Below are 15,637 nucleotides of genomic sequence, written 5' to 3'. Positions count from 1 at the left end.
CATCAAGACAGTATGGTACTGGCACAAAGATAGAAATATAGATCAATGGAACAAAATAGAAAGCCCAGAGATAAATCTATGCGCCTATGGACACCTTATCTTTGACAAAGGAAGCAAGAATATACAATGGAGAAAAGACAATCTCTTTAACAAGTGGTGCTGGGAAAACTGGTCAACCACTTGTAAAAGAATGAAACTCAAACACTTTTTAACACTATACACAAAAATAAACTCAAAATGGATTAAAGAGCTAAATGTAACACCAGAAACTATAAAACTCCTAGAGGAAAACATAGCAAAACACTCTCCGACATAAATCACAGCAGGATCCTCTATGGCCCACCTCCCAGAGTAATGGAAATAAAAGCAAAAATAAACAAATGGGACCTAATTAAACTTAAAAGCTTTTGCACAACAAAGGAAACTATAATCAAGGTGAAAAGACAGTCTTCAGAATGGGAGAAAATAATAGCAAACGAAGCAACTGACTAAGAATTAATCTAAAAAATATACAAGCACCTCCTGTATACAAGCTCAATTCCAGAAAAATAAGCGACCCAATCAAAAAATGGGCCAAAGAACTAAACAGACATTTCGCCAAAGAAGACAGACAGATGGCTAACAAACACATGAAAAGATGTTCAACATCACTCATTATCAGAAAAGTGCAAATCAAAACCACAATGAGGTACCATTTCACGTCCATCAGAATGGCTGCTATCCAAAAGACTACAAGCAATAAATGCTGGAGAGGGTGTGGAGAAAAGGGAACTCTCTTACACTGTTGGTGGGAATGCGAACTAGTACAGCCACTATGCAGAACAGTGTGGGGATTCCTTAAAAAACTAGAAATAGAACTGCTATACTACACAGCAATCCCACTGCTGGGCATACACACCAAGGAAACCAGTATTGAAAGAGACATGTGTACTCCAATGTTCATTGCAGCACTATTTACAATAGCTAGGACATAGAAGCCACCTAGATGTCCATTGGCAGATGAATGGATAAGAAAACAGTGGTACATATATACAATGGAATATTATTCAGCTATTAAAAAGAATTCATTTGAATCACTTCTAATGAGGTGGATGAAACTGGAGTCTATTATACAGAGCGAACTAAGTCAGAAAGAAAAACACCAATACAGTATATATGGGATTTAGAAAGATGGTAACGATAACCCTATATGCGAGACAGCAAAAAAGACACAGATGTAAAGAACAGACTTTTGGACTCTGGGAGAATGCAAGGGTGGGATGATTTGAGAGAATAGCATTGAAACATGTACATTACCATATGTGAAATAGTTTGCCAGTTCAGGTTCGATGCATGAGACAGGGTGCTCAGGGCTGGTGCACTGGGATGACCCTGAGGGATGCGATGGGGAGGGAGGGGGGAGGGGGGTTCAGAATGGGGAACACATGTACACCCATGGCTGATTCATGTGAATGTAGGGCAAAAACCACCACAATATTGTAAAGCAATTAGCCTTCAATAAAAATAAATTAAACAAACAAAAAAAACCCCCAAAAACCTAGAAAGCATATTAAAAAGCAGAAACATCACATTGTTGACAAAAGTCTGTATAGTCAAAGCTATGGTTTCTCCAGTAGTCATGTACGGATATGAGAGTTGGACCATAAAGAAGGCTGAGCATCAAAGATTTGATGCTTTCAAATTGTGGTGCTGGAGAAGACTCTTGAGAGTCTCATGGACAGGTTAGTTCAGTTCAGTTCAGTCGCTCAGTCGTGTCTGACTCTGTAACCCCACGGACTGCAGCAGGCCTCCCTGTCCATCACCAACTCACAAAGTTTATTCAAACTCATGTCCATTGAGTCAGTGATGCCATCTAACCATCTCATCCTCTGTCATCCCCTTCTCCTCCTGCCTTCAATCTTTCCCAACATCAGGATCTTTTCCAATGAGTCAATTCTTTGCATAAGGTGGCCAAAGTATTGGAGTTTATGCTTCAACATCAGACCTTCCAATGAACACCCAGGACTGATCTCCTTTAGGATGGACTGGTTGGATCTCCTTGCAGTCCAAGGGACTCTCAACAGTCTTCTCCAACACTACAGTTCAAAAGCATCAATTCTTTGGCGCTCAGCTTTCTTGACTGTCCAACTCTCACATCCATACATGACCACTGGAAAAACCATAGCCTTGACTAGACGGACCTTTGTTGGCAAAGTAATGTCTCTGCTTTTTAATATGCTATCTAGGTTGGTCATAACTTTCCTTCCAAGGAGTAAGCGTTTTTTAATTTCATGGCTGTAATCATTATCTGTGATTTTGGAGCCCAGAAAAATAAAGTCAGGCAGTGTTTCCACTGTTTCCCCATCTATTTGCCATGAAGTGATGGGACCTGATGCCATGATCTTAGTTTTCTGAATGTTGAGCTTTAAGCCAACTTTTTCACTCTCCTCTTTCACTTTTGTCAAGTGGCTCTTTAGTTCTTCTTCACTTTCTGCCATAAGGATGGTGTCATCTGCATATCTGAGGTTGTTGATGTTTCTCCTGGCAATCTTTATTTCAGCTTGTACCTTATCCAGCCCAGCGTTTCTCATGATGTACTCTGCATATAAGTTAAATAAGCAGGGTGACAATATACAGCCTTGATGTACTCCTTTACCTATCTGGAACCAGTCTGTTGTTCCATGTCCAGTTCTAACAGTTGCTTCCTGATCTGCATACCGATTTCTCAAGAGGCAGGTCAGGTGGTCTGGTATTCCCATCTCTTTCAGAATTTTCCACAGTTTATTGTGATCCACACAGTCAAAGTCTTTGGCATAGTCAATAAAGGAGAAACAGATATTTTTCTGGAATTCTCTTCTTTTTTTGATAATCCATTGGATGTTGGCAATTTGATCTATGGTCCCTCTGCCTTTCCTAAAACCAGGTTGAACATCTGGAGTTCATGGTTCATGCACTGTTGAAGCCTGGCTTGGAGAATTTTGAGTATTACTTTACTAGCGTGTGAGATGAATGCAACTGTGCACTAGTTTGAGCATTCATTGGCATTGCCATTCTTTGGGATTGGAATGAAAACTGGCTTTTTCCAGTCTTGTGGCCACTGCTGAGTTTTCCAAATTTACTGCCATATTGAGTGGTACAGCATTTTTATCACATCATCTTTTCAGATTTGAAATAGCTCAACTGGAATTCCATCACCTCCACTAGCTTTGTTCATAGTGATGCTTCCTAAGGCCCACTTGACTTTGCATTCCAAGATGTCTGGCTCTAGGTGAGTGATCATACCATCGTGATCATCTGGGTCATGAAGATCTTTTTTGTATAGTTCTTCCATGTATTCTTGCCACCTCTTCTTAGTATCTTCTGCTTTGGTTAGGTCCATACCATTTCTGTCCTTTATAGTGCCCATCTTTGCATGAAATGTTCCTTTGGTAGCTCTAATTTTCCTGAAGAGATCTCTAGTCTTTCCCATTCTATTGTCTTCTTCTATTTCTTTGCACTGATCACTGAGGAAGTCTTTCTTATCTCTTGTGCTATTCTTTGGAATTCTGCATTCAAATGGATATATCTTTCCTTTTCTCCTTTGGTTTTTGCTTCTCTTCTTTTCTCAGCTATTTGTAAGGCCTCTTCAGACAGCCATTTTTCTTTTTTGCATTTCTTTTTCTTGGGGATGGTCTTGATTCCTGTCTCCTGTACAATGTCATGAACCTTCGTTTATAGTTCTTCAGGCACTCTGTCTGTCACATCTAATCCCTTGAATCTATTTGTCACTTCCACTGTATAAGGTATTTGATTTAGGTCATACCTGAATGGTCTAGTGGTTTTCCCTACTTTCTTCAATTTAATTCTGAATTTGGCAATAAGGAGTTCATGATCTGAGCCACAGTCAGCTCTCGGTCTTGTTTTTGCTGACTGCATAGAGCTTCTCCATCTTTAGCTGCAAAGAATATAATCAATCTTATTTTGGTGTTGACCATCTGGTGATGTCTGTGTGTAGAGTCTTCTCTTGTGTTGCTGGAAGAGGGTGTTTGCTATGACCAGTATGTTCTTTTGGCAAAACTCTATTTGCCTTTGCTCGGCTTCATTCTGTACTCCAAGGCCAAATTTGCCTGTTACTCCAAGTGTTTCTTGACTTTCTTCTTTTGCATTTCAGTCCCCTATAATAAAAAGGACATCTTTTTTGGGTGTTAGTTCTAGAAGGTCTTGTAGGTCTTCATAGAACCATTCAACTTCAGCTTCTTCAGCATTACTAGTTGGGGCATAGACTTGGATTACTGTGATATTGAATGGTTTTGGACTCTTTTGTTGACTATGATGGCTACTCCATTTCTTCTAAGGGATTCTTGCCCACAGTAGTAGATACAATGGTCATCTGAGTTAAATTCACCCATTCCAGTCTATTTTAGTTCGCTGATTCCTAAAATATAGACATTGACTCTTGCCATCTCCTGTTTGACCACTTTTAATTTGCCTTAATTCATGGACCTAATATTCCAGGTTCCTATGCAATATTGCTCTTGGACAGCAAGAAGATGAAACCAGTCAATCCTAACAGAAATAAATCCTGAATATTCATTGAAAGACTGATGCCGAAGCTGGAGCTCCAATACTTTGGCCACCTGATGTGAAGTGTGGACTCATTGGAAAGTACCCTGACACTGGGAAAGATTGAGGGAAAGAGGAGAATGGGATGGCAGAGGATGAGATGGTTGGATAGCATCACAGAGTCAACGGACATGAATATGAGCAAATTCCAGGAGATGGTGAAGGGCAGGAAAGCCTGGCTTGCTGCAGTCCATGTGGTTGCAAAGAGTTGGACACAACTTAGCCACTGAACAACAACAACTAATAACATTGTGCATTTTTCTTGTGCTTTTTAGCGATTTATATATCTTTTTGGTAACAATGTCTATTCAGATCCTTTGTTCGTTTTCAATTGGATTGACTTTTTATCATAGAGGTACAAATATTCTTTGTATATTCTGGATCTGAATCCCTTATCAAATGGGATAAGGGACTTGCAAATCTTTTTTGTTTTTCTTTCTTCAGTTCCATAGGCTATATTTTCACTTCCTTGATAATGTCTTTTGAGGCACAAAATTTTTCAACTTTGATAAAACCTAACTTATTTTTTCTTTTGTTGCTTGTACTTTCAGTGTCATGTCTAAGAAACCACTACCTAACCCAAAGCTATAAAGACTTATGGCTATGTTTTTTCCTAATAGCTTTAGAGTTTGGGCACAGACATTTAGCCTTATGATCCATTTTGAACTAATTTTTGTGTATGGTATGAGACTGGGATCCATTTCAAATTTGCACAGCACCATTTGTTAACGAGACTGTCTTTTCTCCATTGAATAGTCATGGCACTTTTATAAAAAAAAATCTTTTGATTGTATATGTGAGGGTTTATATACAAGCTATTTCATTGGTCTGCGTGTCTGTCTTCATTACAGTACCGTATTGTTTCGATTACTGTAGCTCTATAATAAGTTTTAAAATCAGGAAGTGAGAGACCTCTAGTTTCATTCTTTTTCATGACTATTTCAACTCTCTGGGATCCCTTCAGATTCCATATGAATTTTAGGATGAGTTTTTCTATTACTATTTTAGCAAAAAAGTTCCTGGAATTTTGACGTATTGCACTAAATCTGTAGATCAATTTGGGGTAGTATTGCCATTTTAAGAATATTAAGTCCTTCAAACCATGAACACAGGATGTCTTTCAACATATGGAGGTCTTTTAAATTTCTTTCAATGATGTTTTGTGTATTTCAGTACACAAGTCTTGCACTCTTCTTGTTAAAATTATTCCTAAATATTTTATTCTTTTTGATGGTATAAGTGAAATTACTTTCTTAATTTCACTTTCAGCCTGTTCATTGCCAGTGTACAGAAATACAAATAGGTGTTCCATATTGATCTTGCCATGTTGCTATTAGTTTTAAGCATTTTTTGGAGTTCCTTACAATTTCCTATACAGGATCACGTCATTTGCAGAGATACATTTTCCTGTCCCATTTTGATACATTTTATTTCTTTTTCTTGCCTGATTCCGCTGCCTAGGACCTCCAGTAAAATGATGACTAGAAGTGGCAAGATTGGACATCCTTGACCTGTTCTTGATCTTAGAGAAAAAATTTTCATTATTTCACCATTAAGTATATAATGCTAGCTCTGGGTTTTTTAGATTTCTCAGTTTGAAAATTCCTTTCTATTCCTAATTTTTTGAGTGTTTTCATCATGAAAAGCTGTTGGATTTTATCAAATTTTTTTCAGCATCAATTGAGACGACCATGTAGTTTTGTTCCTTCTTCCATTAATATGGTGTATTATACTGATTTTTGTATGTAAAACCCATATTTCATTCCTGAAATAAATCCCACTTGGTCCTGGTGTATAATTCTTTTTCAATGTTGCTGGATTTGGTTTGCCTATGTTTTTCTGAGATTTATGTCTATATTTGCAAGGAATATTGATCTGTACTTTTCTCGTGATTTCTTTTGCTTGGGTGCCAGGGTAACCCTCGCCTTGTAGAATGAGTTGGGAAATACTTCCTCCTTGTATTATTTTATTACTATGAATGGCTTATTTCACATAGATAATATCTTCACAGTTCATTTATATTGTAGCATGTATCAGAACATGATTTCTTTTAAAGGCTGAATAATGCTTCATTTGGATGCATACACCACATTTTGTTTATTCATCTGTCAGTGGAGACATGGGTTATTTCTACCTTTTGGCCACTGTAAACAGCATTGTAAACAAATGGCATACAAGCATTTGTTTGAACTCTTGCCTTCAATTCCTATGAGTATATACATAGGATTGGAAAATCTCAGTCATATGATAATTTTGTGTTTAGATTTTTGAGGAAGTGAATGTTCATTCTTTTCAAACATAAATTTACAAGTGAAGTCATATGAGACTGAACTCTTTGTAGAGAATTTTTTTCATCTTCGGTGTGTAAATGACAAATACAATTATAAGATATTTAAATTGTACACTGTGGTGATTTCATACATACTGGGGAAGGATTCTCAACATCTAGTTGGTTAACACACCCATTGTCTCACTTTTTTTAAATGGGAACATTTAAATTCTGCTGTTGTCAAGCTTCAATTATGTAACAGTGTTATCAGTGATAGCCACATGTTTTACATTAGATCCTCAGAATTTATTCATAAATTTGTACTCTTTTATCAACTTCTCCCTATTCCCCCCCCCCCCTCCATCCCAAGCAACCACTTTCCTATTCTGTTTTGATGAGTTTGACTTTTTTTTTCAGAGTTCACATAGAGGTGATAACATGTAGTATTTGTCTTTGTTTGGCTTATTTCACTTAGCATAATGCCCTGAAGGTCCATCCAATGGTGTCACAAATGGCAGGGTTTCCTTATTTCTCATAGCTGAATGAAATTCCCTAGTGTGTGTGCGTATGCGTGCATGGATTCCTTGGTCGTTTCCATGTTGGGGGATTGTATTATTGCTGCAATGAACATGGAGATGCATTCAACTTTAGTGCTTTCATTTCCTTCAGATAAATAACTTAGAAATGGAATTGACTGACTGTATGGTAGTTTTATTTTAAGCTTTTGAGGAACTACCATACTGTTTTCCATAGTGACTTTATCAAATTACACTCCCACCAAAAGTGCTCGAGGGTCTCCTTTTCTCCACATCCTTGCCAACACTTGTTATCTTTTGTTTTTTTGATGATAGCCATTCCAACAGGTGTGAGGTGATACCTCACTGTGGTTTTGATTTGCAGTTCCCTGATGATTAGTAATGTTGAAGATCTTTTCAAATACCTGTTGGCCATTTGCATGTCTTCTTTGGGAAATGTCTATTCAGTTCTTCTGTCCATTTTTTATTTGGATTGCTTGTTTTTTTGCTATTGAGTTGTATGAGTTCCTTATATATTTTGAGTATTAAACCCTTATGACTTGCAAACATTTTCTCCCATTGTGTAGGCTGTTGTAGAACATTTTTTGACTATAAACCAATTTAAAATAGAACAAAAAGGTTGACCCTCCCTGATTGCTTTGATCCTTTCCTGCCTTTGGACTCACGCTAAAACAATAGCTATTTCTAGGTCTTGAACCGTCTAGAATTTGGACACTGTTGCTTTTCCTGGTTCTTAAGCCTTCAGACTTGGACCAGAATTATATCACTGGATCTCCTGGTCTCTAGATTGTGACTACAGATCTTGGGACTTGTCGGCCTGATTGTGTGGGACACACACACACACAAACTAGTATTCCCTTATAATAGTTTTTATTTCTGTAAAGTCATAGGGATGTTCCTTCTTCCATTCCTAGTTTTTCAGTTCAGTTCAGTCGCTTAGTCATGTCCGACTCTTTGCAACCCCATGAATTGCAGCACGCCAGGCCTCTCTGTACATCACCAACTCCCAGAGTTTACTCAAACTCATGTCCATTGAGTCAGTGATGCCATCCAACCATCTCATCCTCTGTCATCCCCTTCTCCTCCTGCCCCCAATGCTTCCCAGAATTAGGGCCTTTTCCAATGAGTCAACTCTTCACATGAGGTGGCCAAATTATTGGAGTTTCAGCTTCAACATCAGTCCTTCCAATGAACACCCAGGACTGATCTCCTTTAGGATGGACTGGTTGGATCTCCTTGCAGTCCAAGGGACTGTCAAGAGTCTTCTCGAACACCACAGTCCAAAAGTATCAATTCTTCAGCGCTCAGCTTTCTTCACCGTCCAACTCTCACATTCATACATGACCACTGGAAAAACCATAGCCTTGACTAGACAGACCTTTGTTGGCAAAGTAATGTCTCTGCTTTTAAATATGCTATCTAGGTTGGTCATAACCTTCCTTCCAAGGAGTAAGCGTCTTTTAATTTCATGGCTGCAATCACCATCAGCAGTGATTTTGAAGCCCCCCAAAATAAAGTCTGACACTGTTTCCACTGTTTCTCCATCTATTTGCCATGAAGTGATGGGACCTGATGCCATGATCTTAGTTTTCTGAATGTTGAGCTTTAAGCCAACTTTTTCACTCTCCTCTTTCACTTTCATCAAGAGGCTCTTTAGTTCTTCTTCACTTTCTGCCATAAGGGTGGTGTCATCTGCATATCTGAGGTTATTGATATTTCTCCTGGCAATCTTGATTCCAGCTTGTGTTTCTTCCAGCCCAGCGTTTCTCATGATGTACTCTGCATAGAAGTTAAATAAGCAGGATGACAATATACAACCTTGACGTACTCCTTTTCCTATTTGGAACCAGTCTGTTGTTCCATGTCCAGTTCTAACTGTTGCTTTTTGACCTGCATACAGGTTTCTCAAGAGACAGGTCAGATGGTCTAGTAGTCCCATCTCTTTCAGAATTTTCCACAGTTTATTGTGATCCACACAGTCAAAGGCTTTGGCATAGTCAATAAAGCAGAAATAGATGTTTTTCTGGAACTCTCTTGCTTTTTTGATGATCCAGCGGATGTTGGCAATTTGATCTCTGGTTCCTCTGCCTTTTCTAAAACCAGCTTGAACATATGGAAGTTCACGGTTCACATATTGCTGAAGCCTGGCTTGGAGAATTTTGAGCATTACTTTACTAGCATGTGAGATGAGTGCAATTGTGCAGTAGTTTGAGCATTCTTTGGCATTGCCTTTCTTTGGGATTGGAATGAAAACTGACCTTTTCCAGTCCTTTGGCCACTGCTGAGTTTTCCAGATTTGCTGGCATATTGAGTTAGTAATGTGTAATTTTTCGCTTGATAAGACTAAAGGTATATTAATTTTGCTCATATTTTTGAAGACAAATTTTTGCTTTATCAATATTCTCTACTGTTTTCCTATTCTGTTTCATGAATTTCCAGTCTAATCTTTATTATTTCCTTCATTCTGGTTAATTTGTGTTTAGAATAGTCTTTGTTTCTTCAGGTAGAATGCTACTGGTATCTTTTAAAAATATATAGGTGTTTACAGGTATAAAATTTTCTCTAAACACTATTTTAGAGTATCCTCTAAGCTTTGTTGAGTTTTAGTTTTAATTCATCTTGAGATATTTCAAAATGCCCCTTGTGATTTCTTTGATGTATTATTGGGAGTGTGTTGTTTAATATCCGTATGTTTGTGAATATACCAAATATTCTTCTATTTGATTTCTAATTTTATTCTACTGTGATTGGAGAATAAGCTTTTTATGCTATCCATCCTTTAAAATTTAGTAAGATTCATTTTATGGGCCACCATTTAGACTTACTTTGAGAATATCTTAATTTGGCTATCTTTGATAAAAATGAAAATGATTTTTAGAGAAAAACTATGTTTGAATAATATACTTTTGTGAATATTAAGTTCTAGTGTTGTTAATTGTCTTTGAGGTGTTGCTGCCTAAGACTCACTTCCTTAGATGGCTCTTTGTTGCTATGTTACATTATTGCAAAAGTTCAATTAAATTATTAAACAGACATTCTAAGCTTGTTTCTGCAGCTTATCACAGTATTCTATCTTTGGATGAAGATCAGATGCCCCATGACCTACAACCAGGAGATTACATATGCTGAAAACGACCCATTTAAAGCATTCTCTCCTGCACAGATGGCAGGGCCCTTATTGCACATGTGTGCTCAGTCACTTCAGTCATGTCTGACTATTTTCAATCCTATGGATTGCAGCCCACCAGGCTCCTCTGTTCATGGGATTCTCCAGGCAAGAATGCTGGGGCTGAACCTGTCTCTCCTGTGTTTCCTGCATTGCAGGTATATTCTTTACTGCTGAGCCACTGGTGAAGCCCCAAGGGCCCTTATTAAGTACTCCTAACTAGCTCATACAAAGGTCTGTAATAGTCAAAGCTATGGTTTTTTCAGTAGTCATGTAAGAATGTGAGAGTTGTGTCATAAAGAAGGCTGAGGGCCAAGAATTAATGCCTCAAATTGTGGTACTGGAGAAGACTCTTGAGAGTCCCTTGGACAGCAAGGAGATAAAACCAGACAATTCTAAAGGAAAACAACACTGAATATTCACTGGAAGGACTGACGTTAAAGCTACAATACTTTGGCCACCTGATGCAAAGAGCTGACTCATTGGAAAAGCCCCCGATGCTAGGAAAGATTGAAGGCAGGAGGAGAAGGGGATGACAGGGGATGAGATGGTTGGGTGGCATCACCAATTCAATGGACATGAATTTGAGCAAACTCCAGGAGACAGTGAAGGACAGGAAATCCTGGCATGCTGTAGTCCATGGGATTACAAAGAGTTGGACATGACTGAGCAACTGAACAACAATCTTAAAAAGCCCCCTGCACCAGACTGATCTATAGAGAGAATTGTGGACTTCAAACTTACTTTAAAACAATGCTCAGAGGACAAACAATACTCACACCAGAACAAAATGACAACAGAAATATTAATAGATAGCTACCCCAAGATGCTGGACCTGACCTGAATGATTATTTATGTTTTCTTGATTTCTTGGACTTTTGTATATAAAGCATATATTTTTCTATCATAGGCATGATCCTATACAGGTTTTTTAAATTAACTCAATTTGTTAGTTTGTGGTCAATTACCTACATTCAGTACTTCTGGTTTACCTTGGTCGATTTCTCTTCTCCAAGCCTCTGATTAGACGACTGTTAGAAAATTTATTTTAGAGAAGGGGAGTTACAGTTCTGTTCAAACCACTATTGATATTACTAGGTGAGATTGTCTCATTTGGCCAGCCAATCATATTTTCTCTGACCCTGGCCATAAAAATAAATTTTCTTTAAAAGTTGCTGAAGCTTGTTCAGAGCAATGAGCTAAATTTTGGTAAAAACAAAAATCATAACTTCCCAATTATCAGGAGGGACTCTCCCTCAGTTATGGGATGAATTTATACAGGTAACACCAAACTCCAGTTATTTAAATTTAAAGGCCCCCTTATGTTGGAAACGATTAAGTCATACTAAGGAATATAATGCATTTAATGACTCACATTAAAAAAAATCAGATTTCTGCCTTAAGTGATCATAATTTCTAGCCTTAGTGATCCTTTAAGGATATGGTTTGTTTCTGAAGTTCTTGACTTAAACTCTTACTTATGACCTATTAATGTAACTATTACTTGTATTTTGCCTATTTTGCAAGATTGTTGTTTCTTATATTACCTAAGGTGTAACTGAGCATTCAACAAAAATAATGATTAAGTGACCTGAAAGATTCTCTAAATATACCGTGCTATATAAGTGTTAAATGACTATAAGGGTATGAATCTAGATATGAGAAGATACAACAAGGGAGAATCACTTCCTGGACCATAGCAGAATAGTAGGAGTAGCAGTGGCCCATTAGAAGAAGCCAGTCCAGTCGCAGCACATACATATATACATACACAAGAACTAAAGTCATTAACTTGAGATAGCTGTTCTTTGTGACTAGCAGCCATCTTTTACTCAAGATGTTTGCTTGTCAGCATGTATTCTCTAGCCAAACATCATACATACACTGCCTTCTCCCCTAACTCTGGGGAGCAGTTCCCTCAAAGCCACTGAGAGGCTATCTTCCAAGGTGTAGTCCTTAGAAAGGTCCCAGAATAAAAGTTAAACCCACCACTCTCATACTGTGCATTTTTTTCTTTAAGTGGACAGTTTGTATGTCTCAAAATTTGTTGTTGGAAATGGATATTTTTAATAACATAGTGTGGCAATTCTGGAAATTCTTCTTCTTCCCCAGAGTTTGTTACCATTGTTGTTGCTGATGTTGCTGTTTAGTGACTTTTCTAGGCTAGTTATTGTCCTTTGCAGCCACCAAAATCTCTACTGGGTTACTTCAGTGGTCAGCTAATGTTTGGACAGAGATTTCCTAAAATGTCTGCAACCAGTAAGTCTCCCAGCCATTGCTGAGATGTCCTGGGTGTGTGTTGTGTGCCTTCAGCATTCAGTGTGCCTCTCTGCCTTTTCCTTCACTTATAACTGAGATTATAAGTCATGGTCCCATGGTCAGCCATATATATGTGTACTTAAGGCTTTCTCAGGTCTTTCCTAAGTATACACACAGCCCTGGGCGTGCATACATCCCTACACATGCGTGGTCTTCTAGATTCCCCAGAATATGTGGGAGCTCTAAAAACCTCTTTATAGATATCTCATCTTGCAGCTTTTAACTGTTTTTGTCAGCTTACCATTTGCCCCAACTGTTTTCACTACCTCAGGCAGTTTCATCATTAAACTATTGACACATATCATTTTTTCTGCAAATACCACTGGAGGAAAATCTGTTAATGAGCAGAGCTCTGAAATAAAGGCAAGCCATTCAAGTGAAGTTTTCCAGGGAATTGCTAGATAGAACAAATAATGACAGTTCTCTGGAAGAAGGGCTTTGGAGGATCTTCAACCCCTTTCTGTCATTTCCAGAGGCTGCTAAGTTGCTGGTTTTCATGTGATTGTGGACATGTTGGTTTCCAAGGCTGCTGTGAAACCATGGAGTGGGGAATGAGAATAGAGCAAGTTAAAATGCCGCAAAGCTCGTTGCTGTTACTGCTATTTGGCTGTCTCTCTCAAACTATCCCTGGATTGTTACAATACTTTGGCTAATTTCTAGAGTTCTGAAAATGTTGATATGACAATTTTTTTTTTTTTGCCAGTGTTGGTCATAGAAGTTTGAGGTAATAGTTGATTCAGATAAATAAATGTTAATACAATGTGAAATAGTCAACGATTTTCCCAAGATGAATGGACTGTCTTAGAAGATCTGTTTACTGTCATCTTGCATCCTTTAGAATGGAGGTCTGCAAACTTTTTCTTAACCAGACTGTAACTGTTCTAGTCTTGTGGACCTTAAGTCTCTGTCCTGATCTTATGATTTTTAAGCAGAAGCTCAACAACAAACACATGGCCAGGAGTATTAAGGAAAAATTCTAACATCGGAAGAATGGCTAGACTAGATCATGTTGTTTTGTATCATTAAGATGTGCTGCTATTGCTAAAAATTTTAAATATCCACAAAATCAGAGAAAATAGAACAGCACATCTTTATATACTGATTACATAGACCTTATCACATTAACTTCATTAATACCCTTATTGTTTTTCTCTACTGAAGGATTTAAGGCAAATCTCACACATCGTGTAATTTTATCCTAATATAATTCAGCCTATGTCTCTAAAACAAATGGATTATTTTTTAACATAAATGATTTCTAAAAGCTACTTTGTGAGACCTGGAGTCCATCATAGGAAACTGGGAATTTACAAAGAAATTGAAGAGGCAGTTTATTCTGAATGAGTTGAGGATAAAAATCAGGGGATGCAGATGATACATAATTTCAAAAAATATACAACAACATTCTGATAAAGACTGTGGTGAAGGTTTAAATTCATCATCAAGTCAACACATCACGATGGAAAATGCCTTTGGCTTTATCAGCTGCTTTGTATATTCCCAAAGTATTATCTCAAGGGAATAACCCATGTTTTGTTACACTTTAAGCCAACTTCAACTCAGCTATAAATTTTAATGCTTTAAAAAATAAACAGTGCCAAGTTCTAGATAAAATATTATCTTTGCTAATATTTAAGTTTGAACTCAAATTCCCACTTACTGCAGAAAGAATCCTATAAAAACTGTGTTGTTTGGTCATGGAAGAGGAGTGTCAGGAGACCTAGAGAGAGCAAGCTGTGTTTTCCTGGCGATTGTAGGTCTGGTCTCTTTCAAGTCACTTTTCTCCACACCAAGGCCTCTCACAGGCTGGGCCAGTGTTGACCATGGGACCGTCTGCTTACATACATTTTGGTAGAATAAAAGAGTTGAATTCTCCACTGAGTAGACATTATCTTTTATAGCTATTATTATGTAAAAAAAGAGGCAAGTCTCTTAATGTTTGTGCAGATATTTGCTAAATATCCCCCTTCTCTCTGAAAACTGCCTGTGAGTGACAAATGTTGTCTGCCCTATCAGTAAACAAAGGGTGTTGCAGCCATCAGGCCACTGCAGCCAACCCAGTGAGCCCTGAGGGGACTCAGGATAGAGACAAACAGGCTGCCTGCCGCCATGCCATGGCCACTGCAGCTGCCCCCAGTGGTGCACCCTGAGGGGACTCAGGATGGGAGAGAACAGGCCCTGGGCCCCAGGCAGCCAAGGTGCCTATCAAAGGAATGATTTCAATGAGCCCAGACTCTTGCTTCTTCCATACTCAGAAAAGTGCTAAATTTACTAACTTGAGATGTCTGGTTTTCTTTAGTAGTAATCTTTTGAAGTTCCAACTACCCGGTCCTTGTGGCGAAACCTCCTATGCATCCTGGCTCCTCCCTTACCTTCAGAGCAGTCCCTCAGAGTTATCTGACAGGCCATGTCCCAGGTTTAAGTCCTCAGTTTTGTCCACAAAATAGAACACAATTCTCAACTTTTAGGTTGTGTATTGTTTTTTTCAGTCAATGGCCCCTAACTCCTTATAGAAATGGAAAGCAGATATCCGTGTCTGTGTCACATGTCATCCTATCTACCACACTGTGTGCCCACACTGACTGTGCCTATTAGACCACCAGAGGACATCCCATCTGAGCTCACTGAGAAAGTTTGGCTCCTAGTAACTCAGAGTAACTCTTGAGACACCCTTGGACTACTAGGAGATCAAACCTGGCAATCGTAAATGAAATATTCAGTCCTGAATATTCATTGGAAGGACTGATGTTGAAGCTGAAGCTCCAA

The sequence above is a fragment of the Giraffa tippelskirchi genome, chromosome 1, assembly GCF_054371585.1.
Source record: "Giraffa tippelskirchi isolate mGirTip1 chromosome 1, T2T-mGirTip1v1.2.pri, whole genome shotgun sequence".
In the NCBI taxonomy this organism is placed as follows: Eukaryota; Metazoa; Chordata; class Mammalia; order Artiodactyla; family Giraffidae; genus Giraffa; species Giraffa tippelskirchi.
This window is presented reverse-complemented; position numbering follows the sequence as displayed.